The sequence below is a fragment of the Cheilinus undulatus genome, linkage group 9 (genome assembly GCF_018320785.1).
Source record: "Cheilinus undulatus linkage group 9, ASM1832078v1, whole genome shotgun sequence".
NCBI lineage: Eukaryota > Metazoa > Chordata > Actinopteri > Labriformes > Labridae > Cheilinus > Cheilinus undulatus.
The window spans coordinates 20,963,239-20,972,942 of NC_054873.1; positions in this window are offsets into that span (position 1 = coordinate 20,963,239).

A 9,704-nucleotide genomic window follows, 5' to 3' on the forward strand; every position below is an offset into this window, starting at 1 on the left:
TGGCACCCTTTTAAAACTGTGGGTAAACCATTTTATTTCAAGTATTTGATGCTCATTTAAACTCAGCTGTGGCAGTAACAGGTGCTGGCAATATAAAAATCACACCTGAAGCCAATTAGAATGTATAAAATTTGACTCAACCTTTGTGTTGTGTGCCTGTGTGTGTCTCGCCAAGCATGGAGAAGAGAAAGAAAAGCCCAGAATTGTCTGAGGACTTAGGAAGCAAAATTGTGGAAAAATATGAACAATCTCAAGGTTTCAAGACCATCTCCAGGGATCTTGAAATTCCTTTGTCCACTGTGTGTAATATAATCAAGAAGTTTATAACCCATGGAACTGTGGATAATCTCTCTGGACGTGGACGGAAGAGAAAAATTGACAAAAGAATGCAACGCAGGATAGTTGGAATGGTGGATAAACATCCTCAGTCAACTTCCACACAAATTCAGGCTGTCCTGCAGACTCAGGGTGCAAAAGTGTCAGCTCGGACTACACGTGGTCATTTGAATGAGATGAAGCGCTATGGCAGGAGACCGAGGAGAACCCCACTGCTGACAAAGAGACATAAAAAAGCCAGACTGGAGTTTGCAAAAATGTACCTGAGTAAGCATCAATCCTTCTGGAAGAACATTTTGTGGACAGATGAGACTAAGGTAGAATGTTTTGGAAAAGCACGCCATTCCACTGTTTACAGAAAATGGAATGAGGCCTTCAAAGAAAAGAACACAGTAGCTACTCAGGTTCAAAGGTAGGAGTTTCAAAGATGTTTTGAGGTTGTTTTGCTGCCTCTGGCACTGGGTGCCTTGACTGTGTGCTAGGAATCATGAAATCTGGAGACTATCAAAAAATTTTGGGCCTCAATGTAGGGCCTTGTGTCAAAAAGCTGAGTCTGCATCAGAGGTCATGGGTGTTCCAGCGGGACAATGACATAAAACATACCTCATAAAGCCCCAATAAATGGTTGGAGACAAAGCGCTGGAGAGTTCTGAAGTGGCCAGCAATGAGTCTGGATCTAAATCCCATTGAACACCTATGGAGAGATCTCAAAATTGCTGTTGCAAGATGGCATCCTTCAAATCTGAGAGACCTGGAGCAGTTCGCAAAAGAAGAGTGGTCCAAAATTGCAGAGGTGTAATTGAGAGGTGTAAGAAGCTTGTTGATGGTTATAGGAAGAGATTGGTTTCAGTTATTTTTTCCCAAGAGTGTGCAACCAAATATTAAGTTGAGGGTGCCAACAATTTTGTCCAGCCTATTTTTTGAGTTATGTGTAAAATTATGTCAATTTTGGCTTTTTTCTTCGGATTTTTTGTGTTGTTCCAATGCACATAAATGAAATAAACATGTGTATACCAAAAAAATTTGTAATTGCAACAATTCCTTGGAGAAATGGTGTATTTTCTGGAAAGATTCCAGGGGTGCCAGTACTTTCGTCCATGACTGTATATGTGCGTGTCACATGTTCATGGCCTGATGAATTTGCTAAACTGTGTCATTTCAGTCAGCTAAACTTATGTTCACATCACAGTCATAGATGAAGATTTTTCACTATTACGTAACATGTTTGCTTTATTACGTTATTTTTTAATAAAGTTAGTCATCAACATTATGTTGGTCTTTGAAACGTGAAGATCCATCAGCTTCTGTCATTTAAACATAAAATTTCATGTCTTCACCCCCTGCAGTTTTTAAATAAGACTTTTACGTTATTCATGAGCATTACTTTGAAAGTCTCCCACCCTTTCACTAACAAAGCCATGTCAGATACATCACAATCAAACGTTTTATGTTACTAATGAATACAACTGACTATTAAAAACCTGCATTATAGTTTAGAAATGTCAGCAGTCATGTGTAATCTCTTCCATTACAAACCTTAAAAAAATCTTCTCCTTTTCACTGAATATTAACAGGGGAAGACATATTTGTGTGACAATCTCTAGTGTCACAGTATTTAGAAATTTCAACAAAAAATACTTTAGGTGGTCTTTGTAAATATCATACAAACATTCTTGTAAAATACCCCAAAATTCTCTTTTTAAAGTTGATCTAACAATTTAGAGCACAACACATTAAATACATTCCACTCATGCAGACGCCCATCCTGTTAGTTATTTCACATAAATCAGGTTTGACCGATCTAAAGCAGCCATTCAGAGGGAAATCTCAGTGCTGTCATTAGATGATAAATTAAAAATGTTTTCACAATATTATTTGATAATCTCAGTTAACCCTTTAAAGCCTGAAAACACAAATTATAGCCAGAAAATTCTTATTTTTTGGAACTGAAATGTTTATTCAATTTTCTACTGAAATCCAAAAAATCAAATTTCCATGAAATTCAACATATATAATTTTTTTTAATCTCATTTGATACATTAGGTGTTTTTGGTAACTGATAATCCACTTGAGGACATTTTTTGAATCATTTATCAGATTGTATTCAAAAAATGTTTTAGTGATCTATTGATCTATTGATCATATTGATTAGATAGAGGTATTATTAAAGTATGTATCAAGTATGATACAACAGGCTTTAAGGGGTTAACATAATTTTAACACTTTCTGGATCTGCATCCTCAGATGTAAGGATTAAATTTTGTAAGATATTATTTTGAATAAAGTAGGGAGTGTTAAGGTTTGGTGGGATTCATGGTTAACAACAGAACTGATTTTAATGCATCACTGTGTACTGTAGATTATTGGTAGTTGGAGTTTTTTTTTTGACAGAGTAAATATCTTATAGATTCATACAGGTAATATTTAGGACTAACTAGTTATGAACATATTTTATACCATTAGGGATGCACTGATGCATCAATTTAGCATTGGAATCAGCATATCAAGACTGTTTTGGACAAACTCTGATCTGCATGGTCAAACAGACTGAGAATATGTTGGCATAGTGGGGGTTTTATATCATCTGTATCAACTACCAACCTTAACTTAACTATCAATTGGTTAAATTATTTTAAACATCAGTATTGGTAGCAAACCTAATTTTCATCAGTGCATCTCAACTCCCCAGATATGAATCACAAGTTGCAAATCTATCAAAATTCTGATTGCTTAACCCATTAAGACCTAAGGATGCCTAAGAAATGCCCTCTAAACCCAGGTGTTGTTTAAAAATTACATCCAACAACCTAAGGGGTTTCTGACAGTCTGCACAGAGTTTAAACATTTGCTTAAATCTTTATTTCTCAGCCTTGGTAGGAGATTTAGAAATGTCATGAACACCATCTGAGAGCTTAAACCTTTGACTATAAGTGTAAATAACTGCCCTCACCCTAAAATTGAACGTTTTTGTTTGTTTGTTTGTTTTTCAAATCATCAATGAATTGAATAAAAATTCAAAAAAGTCAACATCCTTCTCTTCAAACATTTCCCTCATCCACTAAGCCTTTGCTGGTGGGTTCACAGTCACGTCATTACCTAGGTTGTTGCCATTGTTGTTCTTTTAGTCTAAAACGTTGATTTTAGAGCCCTTTGGGTGTAAATATACGAGGGAAACACCTTTGAAGTATCCGAGCTTAACAGGTCTAAAATTTTGACATTAGGATCTTAAAATTTCAAGGTTTTTTAAATCAGAAATGTACAACAGTCTTGAGTCAAAAATTTACAAGAACTCAAACTGAAGGCAGTGGCCGCTTTTTGATTCTTCAAGTTTCTAAACTCATAAATTTGGTTAAGTTTTGGTTCATGCACATCTATGACTTTATAAAAAAATCATATTTTTTCTCATAAATCAACAGCTTTTAAAAAAATCTTAGAAAATAAACAGATCCTTTTTTCTAGTGTTGCCCTTGTATGCAGTCGTAATAATAGATAAGAAAATATATAGGAAACATTAAGAGAGAAGGATATGCTGAGATTTTGAAAGTAAACCTGAAGCAGTCTGCAGCAGAACTGGGTCTGGATTGTCGCTTTGTCTTCCAATATGACAGCGACCCAAAACATGTGGTTCCTGGGGAAGAACTACCTCCAGGAGACCAAAGTGAACCTTATTTAGTGGCCTGCACAGAGCCCTGGGTTGAGCTGAAGACCACAGTCTTCAGGGGGCGTGTTTGTGAACCAAGTAGTGTTAAGTTTTGGTGAATTAATTTTGTTTCTGTGTGCAGAGTAAAAAAATGTAGCATTCCAAATAAAACTTGGATGTTTGGTAAAGCTGTGTTAAAAATTCCTTGCTGAAATGTTCATGGGTGATCAATTTTGTCCTCATCTGTAAATACTAAACAAAGCAGAAACCTCTAAATGAGATTTCTATTTGTATTATGATCTCAAGAGCTAATAAGTTTCTGTTTGTGCATAGCACATACTTTACCCATGTGTTTCAAACTTCTGCCTTTTATGATGTCTCATGTTGTCATTGGAGCAGTGTAGTGTTACTTGTTTCCTCCAACAGATGGCAGCATAAAATAAGTGACAGATTATATTCAGGTCTTGTTTTTCTTGACCTGCTGGCTGAATTTACCTGAATATCACATTTCCCCCCATGGAAGCGATATTATAATAGATTTATTATTTGTAGGTAAAATGACATTTCAAGCTTTTTAGTAGAGATGTGTTTATATTAAAAGCCAGAGTGTCATTTACAGCAGGTTTTCTGATGTGACAAGAGTAAAGGATATTTATATACTGTAGGCCTTCATGAAGAAGTAATTCAATTCATGTCCTTGTTTTTTTTTTTTTCTGCCAGCTGTGTCTCACGTTTCAACCGGAGGAAAAAATAGTAAGCCGTGTGATGAGCACAAAAGCAAACATCCCCAATATTTCTGTCTGGTTTATAATCGATAGAGACATATCAGAGCAGGTGGACATCAGCACACACGTTGGTAAATGACCAGTGTTCATGTTGAAGTGATATCATCCTGGCTGTTTACCCGTCATTGTCACTATCTGATCAACCAGCTTCCTGCAGCAGCTCCCCTAGCGCCTGACAGCGGAACTACAGCACGCAGACAAGCGTCGAGTTACAGGTAAGACCAACTAAGACCCCGGATCAGATTTTCAAATTAAAACTGGGTTTCAAATCAATTAGACAAGAATACACCGGGAAAATATTACTATAATTTAGAAACGTTTATTTAGTTTCTTTTAGTCAGAGGCTGTTATAAGTGTGTAGGGGCAGTTTTAGTCATTTTTGACCAATATCCTCCTAAAATCCAGCGTGTACATATGAGACATTACATTCTGGCTTTCCTGCAACTCAGTTATAATTTCAGTTATTAGAATTTTTTACATAATTGTCTGGGATTTTCAGAGATGGGTGTAAGTATTTTTGGGGGATATTTTGGACTGTCTTCCAGGAATTTTAAGAAATCTTTTCATGAAAATTTTTCAAGTTTTGCTTTGAAATTGCTTTGAAGGTGTTTGGTATTTTCATGGGAAACTGGGAAATATTTTTGGATGTAGGAGGGACTTTTATCTCTTTTTTTTAATTTTGGGGTATTTTCACAGAAATCTTAGAAATACATTTGTAATGTTCAGGAAAATCAATAAGAATATTTTGGGTAGAATATGTGTTGAAATTTTCACTAATTTTCATGGAAATTTCAAAGAATTTAATTTGAATCTTTTTGTGGGATTTTCCATCATTTTCATGGAATTTTTGCAATGCATTCGTAATTTTCGGGGACTTTGATAAGAAAATTTAGGGGGCATTTGCTTTGAAATTTTGGGAGAAATTTTTACTGGAATGCATTAGCACAAAGAGACATTCAAAAGAGCAAATGGAGTACCATAAGTACCATTTATTTTGTCCACTGAAATGATACTTTGAACTTGTGCTCTGAAAAAAATCCCCTAAAATATATAAACAGTAAAGTGATCGATAGAGACATTTAAGTTGTGCAGATTTTGATAGATAATAGTTTTTATGAGTAAAAATAATATTTAAAGTCAGACTTGATGTACTTTAAGAAGCTTAAAATATCCAGTGGCATGCTCCATTTGATTTCTTTCAGTCATAACCACCTGCCTACAATGACCAAAGCCACTAAAAGGAATTTAAACATTGATGACAGCTGTTATGTTATACATTAAATGTTTATTAAAGAACATCTTTTCATCATTTCAAGGTCAAGGGCTCCATTAATGATGATTATGAGCATAATTTTTACCACTTGTATTACTTACTGAAGGGTATATTTGACCAAAAGAGATTTGTGAGAGAGAAATCAACTACTTTAACCAGATCATTCTACAAACACTTGTTGATTTTTCCTGGCAGTCATACCTGATCCCTCATCAGGGTTGACAGCTTCCCATAGACCTGAATAAAGTTCACAAAAAAAAAAACAGAATAAAAACCCAGAATAACCTAGACAAATCCAGGCAATACAGGAACCCAAGCAAATAAAAAGCGGTCTAAGGACCAGAGATAAAAAGCACTTAAAATACTAGGAAGAGACAGAATAAAAAAATAAAACAGTATGAATCAAATAAAAAAAATAAAAATGTATGGTGATTCATAAATCAGAGTACAACAGTTAGAAAGCTAGACACTATAAAATAATACTGATAAGAAGAAGAATATATTCTTCATCAGGCAAAAACGAATGTGAGAATGAATTTTTTGGCCGAGGGGCAGCATTTGAATAGGAAATAAAATCTGACTTTAAAGCAAACCTTGCAGAACACCACAGGTAATGGTAGAGGAGGAGTGATTTCCTATGGTGACTGCAAAGGTTCGCTCTAGAAGATAAGAATAAATCCAGCTAAGTCTTGTGTCCCTGATGCCCACCCAGTCTTTAAGAATGCTTGATTAAAATAGCATGATTGTCAAACAGTGTCAAACGCTGACATCTAAAATAATTCAAATCACTCCCTCCCCTCTATCTGCTGCTAAAATGAATCATTGGTCACCTTGAGGACAGCTGTCTCAGTGCTGCTCTAAAACCAGACAGAAATTTCTCAAAGAGGTTGTAGCAGGAGCAGGTATGTGAGTGGGGCTTGATGGTGCAACAAATTTGGGTGAACAAGGATTATTTTGAAGGGGAACTGGTGATTCCTTAACCTTAGGAGGCTGTGCTGATGGTATCAGACTGTTGAACACTTTGTGAGGAGTGCATCCTTATAATAAGTTTGTAGACACTCAAAACCTACAAGACAATGAATCAAAGATCAAAAAGGTTGAAAACTTAAGATATGGTGTCTGCATGTAATTGAGGATTTGTTGGCAATACACTAGATTTTTTTTGTTTTGAAAGTGTTGTGGTAGATCAAATTTGTGTTATGTTCAGCAGGCGTTGGCTGTCTCTTCAAACAGTCTCATTGGAGTCTGCTGGAATTTCTAGATGTTCATTGTTTTGCTATTGCATGTGTTTTCTAAGGCTTTCTCTCTTCGGCGCTGTTACAGCATTTTTTTTTTTTTTTTTTTTTTTGCCTTTGTCAGCCACTAAAAGTGAAGAATTTATCCCAGCACACTTGCTGTTATGTGTGTCATACAGTTGCTGCATGAGCCAGTAAAGGCAGAGGTGCTGTCTAAGTCAGGGTTCACACACAACTGGATTCAGGTTTTGCAAAAAAAAAAACCAAAAAAAAAAACCCATCAGAATAAAATAATATATACAATACATTTGGATCTGCAGGGGCTTTAGACCATAGTCATTCACAGATCCATTCAGTTTAAATCAGTATTGATCATTTTAATTACTCACAAATTTATTCGACTAATTAACAATATTTATTTACAAGATGTGAACTCTTTTAAATAAATAGCTAGATCTTTTACATACAATTTCTTCAATCACATTCATACTTTTAGAACAAGTACCATTAAAACAACTCATTACTAAACTGTACACCTATTGCAGAAAAATGTTACTAACAAAGTAGAAAAAAATCAAAACATCTGGTCTATTTACACACAAATATCTTTCATTTATATGCTAGTAAAGTAGACAAGTTTTTTTATGGCAATTGACATAAAGAGGGGGTCAAGACTGCGGTCTACTTTATTTATATCAGAGTATCTTTGGGTATGTTTTTAAGAAAGTAACACATTCCAGACTTGCCAGTAGTTCACACACATCAGCAATTAGCTTTTGTCTTTTGCTCCCTGTTATGTTACCGTGCATTCTGAAATTCTTCTCCCTGCTGGTTCTGTGCCGATGAATCATGCAGTTATTCTGCACAGCAAACAGACTCGTCAGTGAGAATATAAAATGCTTTCTGTTTTTTTTTTTAAATACTAACTTTTAATAGTGCCATATTAGTATAGGCTATATTTCCATGATATTTTCCCTCTTTTATAATGATATTTATATCTACTTTAGAGGATCTAACAGAAGCTTACCTGTTTGTGAGTATCTGGCTGATACTCAGATGGATGTGGCTGAGTTGGGTGATGGAAATAACTGCAGCTGCATGATAAAGGGCAGCCCTGCTACCAATGGGCAACATGAAGCGACTGACACTGTGGCCGATCGTACAGTGACTGGCAGTGGGGCTGAGCTGGAAGCACCATGCATCTTTTCTCAGCAACATAAAACTCTTGAGGGTCAAATCCTTTTTGTAAAATGTAAAACACTTTGAATTGCCTGCTTGGGGACAAATAGTTTTATGAAGTTGAAATCTAATTCCGATGCATATATTTTGATTTCAACTTTTAAAATAGACACCGATAATTAGCACACAAAGAAAAAAAGCCAGCATATTCACTGTCTCCTGGAGCAAATGAAGGAGGTGTCTTCCATCTTGACCCTGTGACCTCCGGTCCATACTCAGCACAGATGTTCCTGTACACTATGCAAGCTACCTGGTTATGCTGTTCCATGTATGCCTTGCCTGCCAACATCTTACACCCTGCTGTGATGTGCTGCACTGTCTAGGGCTTCTTTGCACAGTCTGGATCTCGGGTCCTGACTGGTGTGGTAGACCCTAGCCTCTATTGATCTTGTGTTGAGGGCCCGTTCTTGTGCAGCCATGATTAACGCCTCTGTGCTGTCTTTCAGTCATCTTTCTGATGTACTCCTGGAGGCCTGCTGTCTCCTCCTGGATAGTGGCTCTGATGCTCACTAGTCCTCGACCTCCTTCCTTTCTCTTAGTATCCAGCCTCAGGATGCTGGACTTAGGGTGAAACCCTCCATGCATTGTATGGGGTTTCCTCGTCTTGATATAAGTGGATTTCATTTCTTCCAGTGGCCAGGAAATTATGCCAGTGGGGTATCTGATTACTGGCAGGGCATAGGTATTAATGGCCTGGATCTTGTTTTTCCCATTCAGCTGACTTTCCAGGACCTGCCTCAACCTGTGTAGCTATATGGCTGTGGCCGACCTCCTAGCCATCTTCTCATGGTTCCCATTTGCCTGTGGGATCCCCAGGTATTTGTAGCTGTCCTGAACATCTGCAATGTTGCCCTCTGGTAGTTCAACTCCTTCAGTGGTGATCACCTTCCCTCTTCTAGCTACCACCCGCCCGCATGACCAAATGACATTCTGATGTCGTTGCTGTTGATCCCAGTGAGTTGGTCAGGGAATCAATGTCATGATTGCTTTTGGCATAGGCCACAGCTTGATATCAACCATGTAGAGGAGATGGCTGATGGTTGTCCCACTTCAGAACCTTGCCTGGGCCCCAGAAAGCACTCCTCTTTATTCCCCCTCATGGATGGCATTGGTCCTGGTTAAGTCTGGGGCAACATACCAGGCATTACATATTTTGCATTGTTTCATTCAGAACTCTTTTGTGAACGAGATTCTTA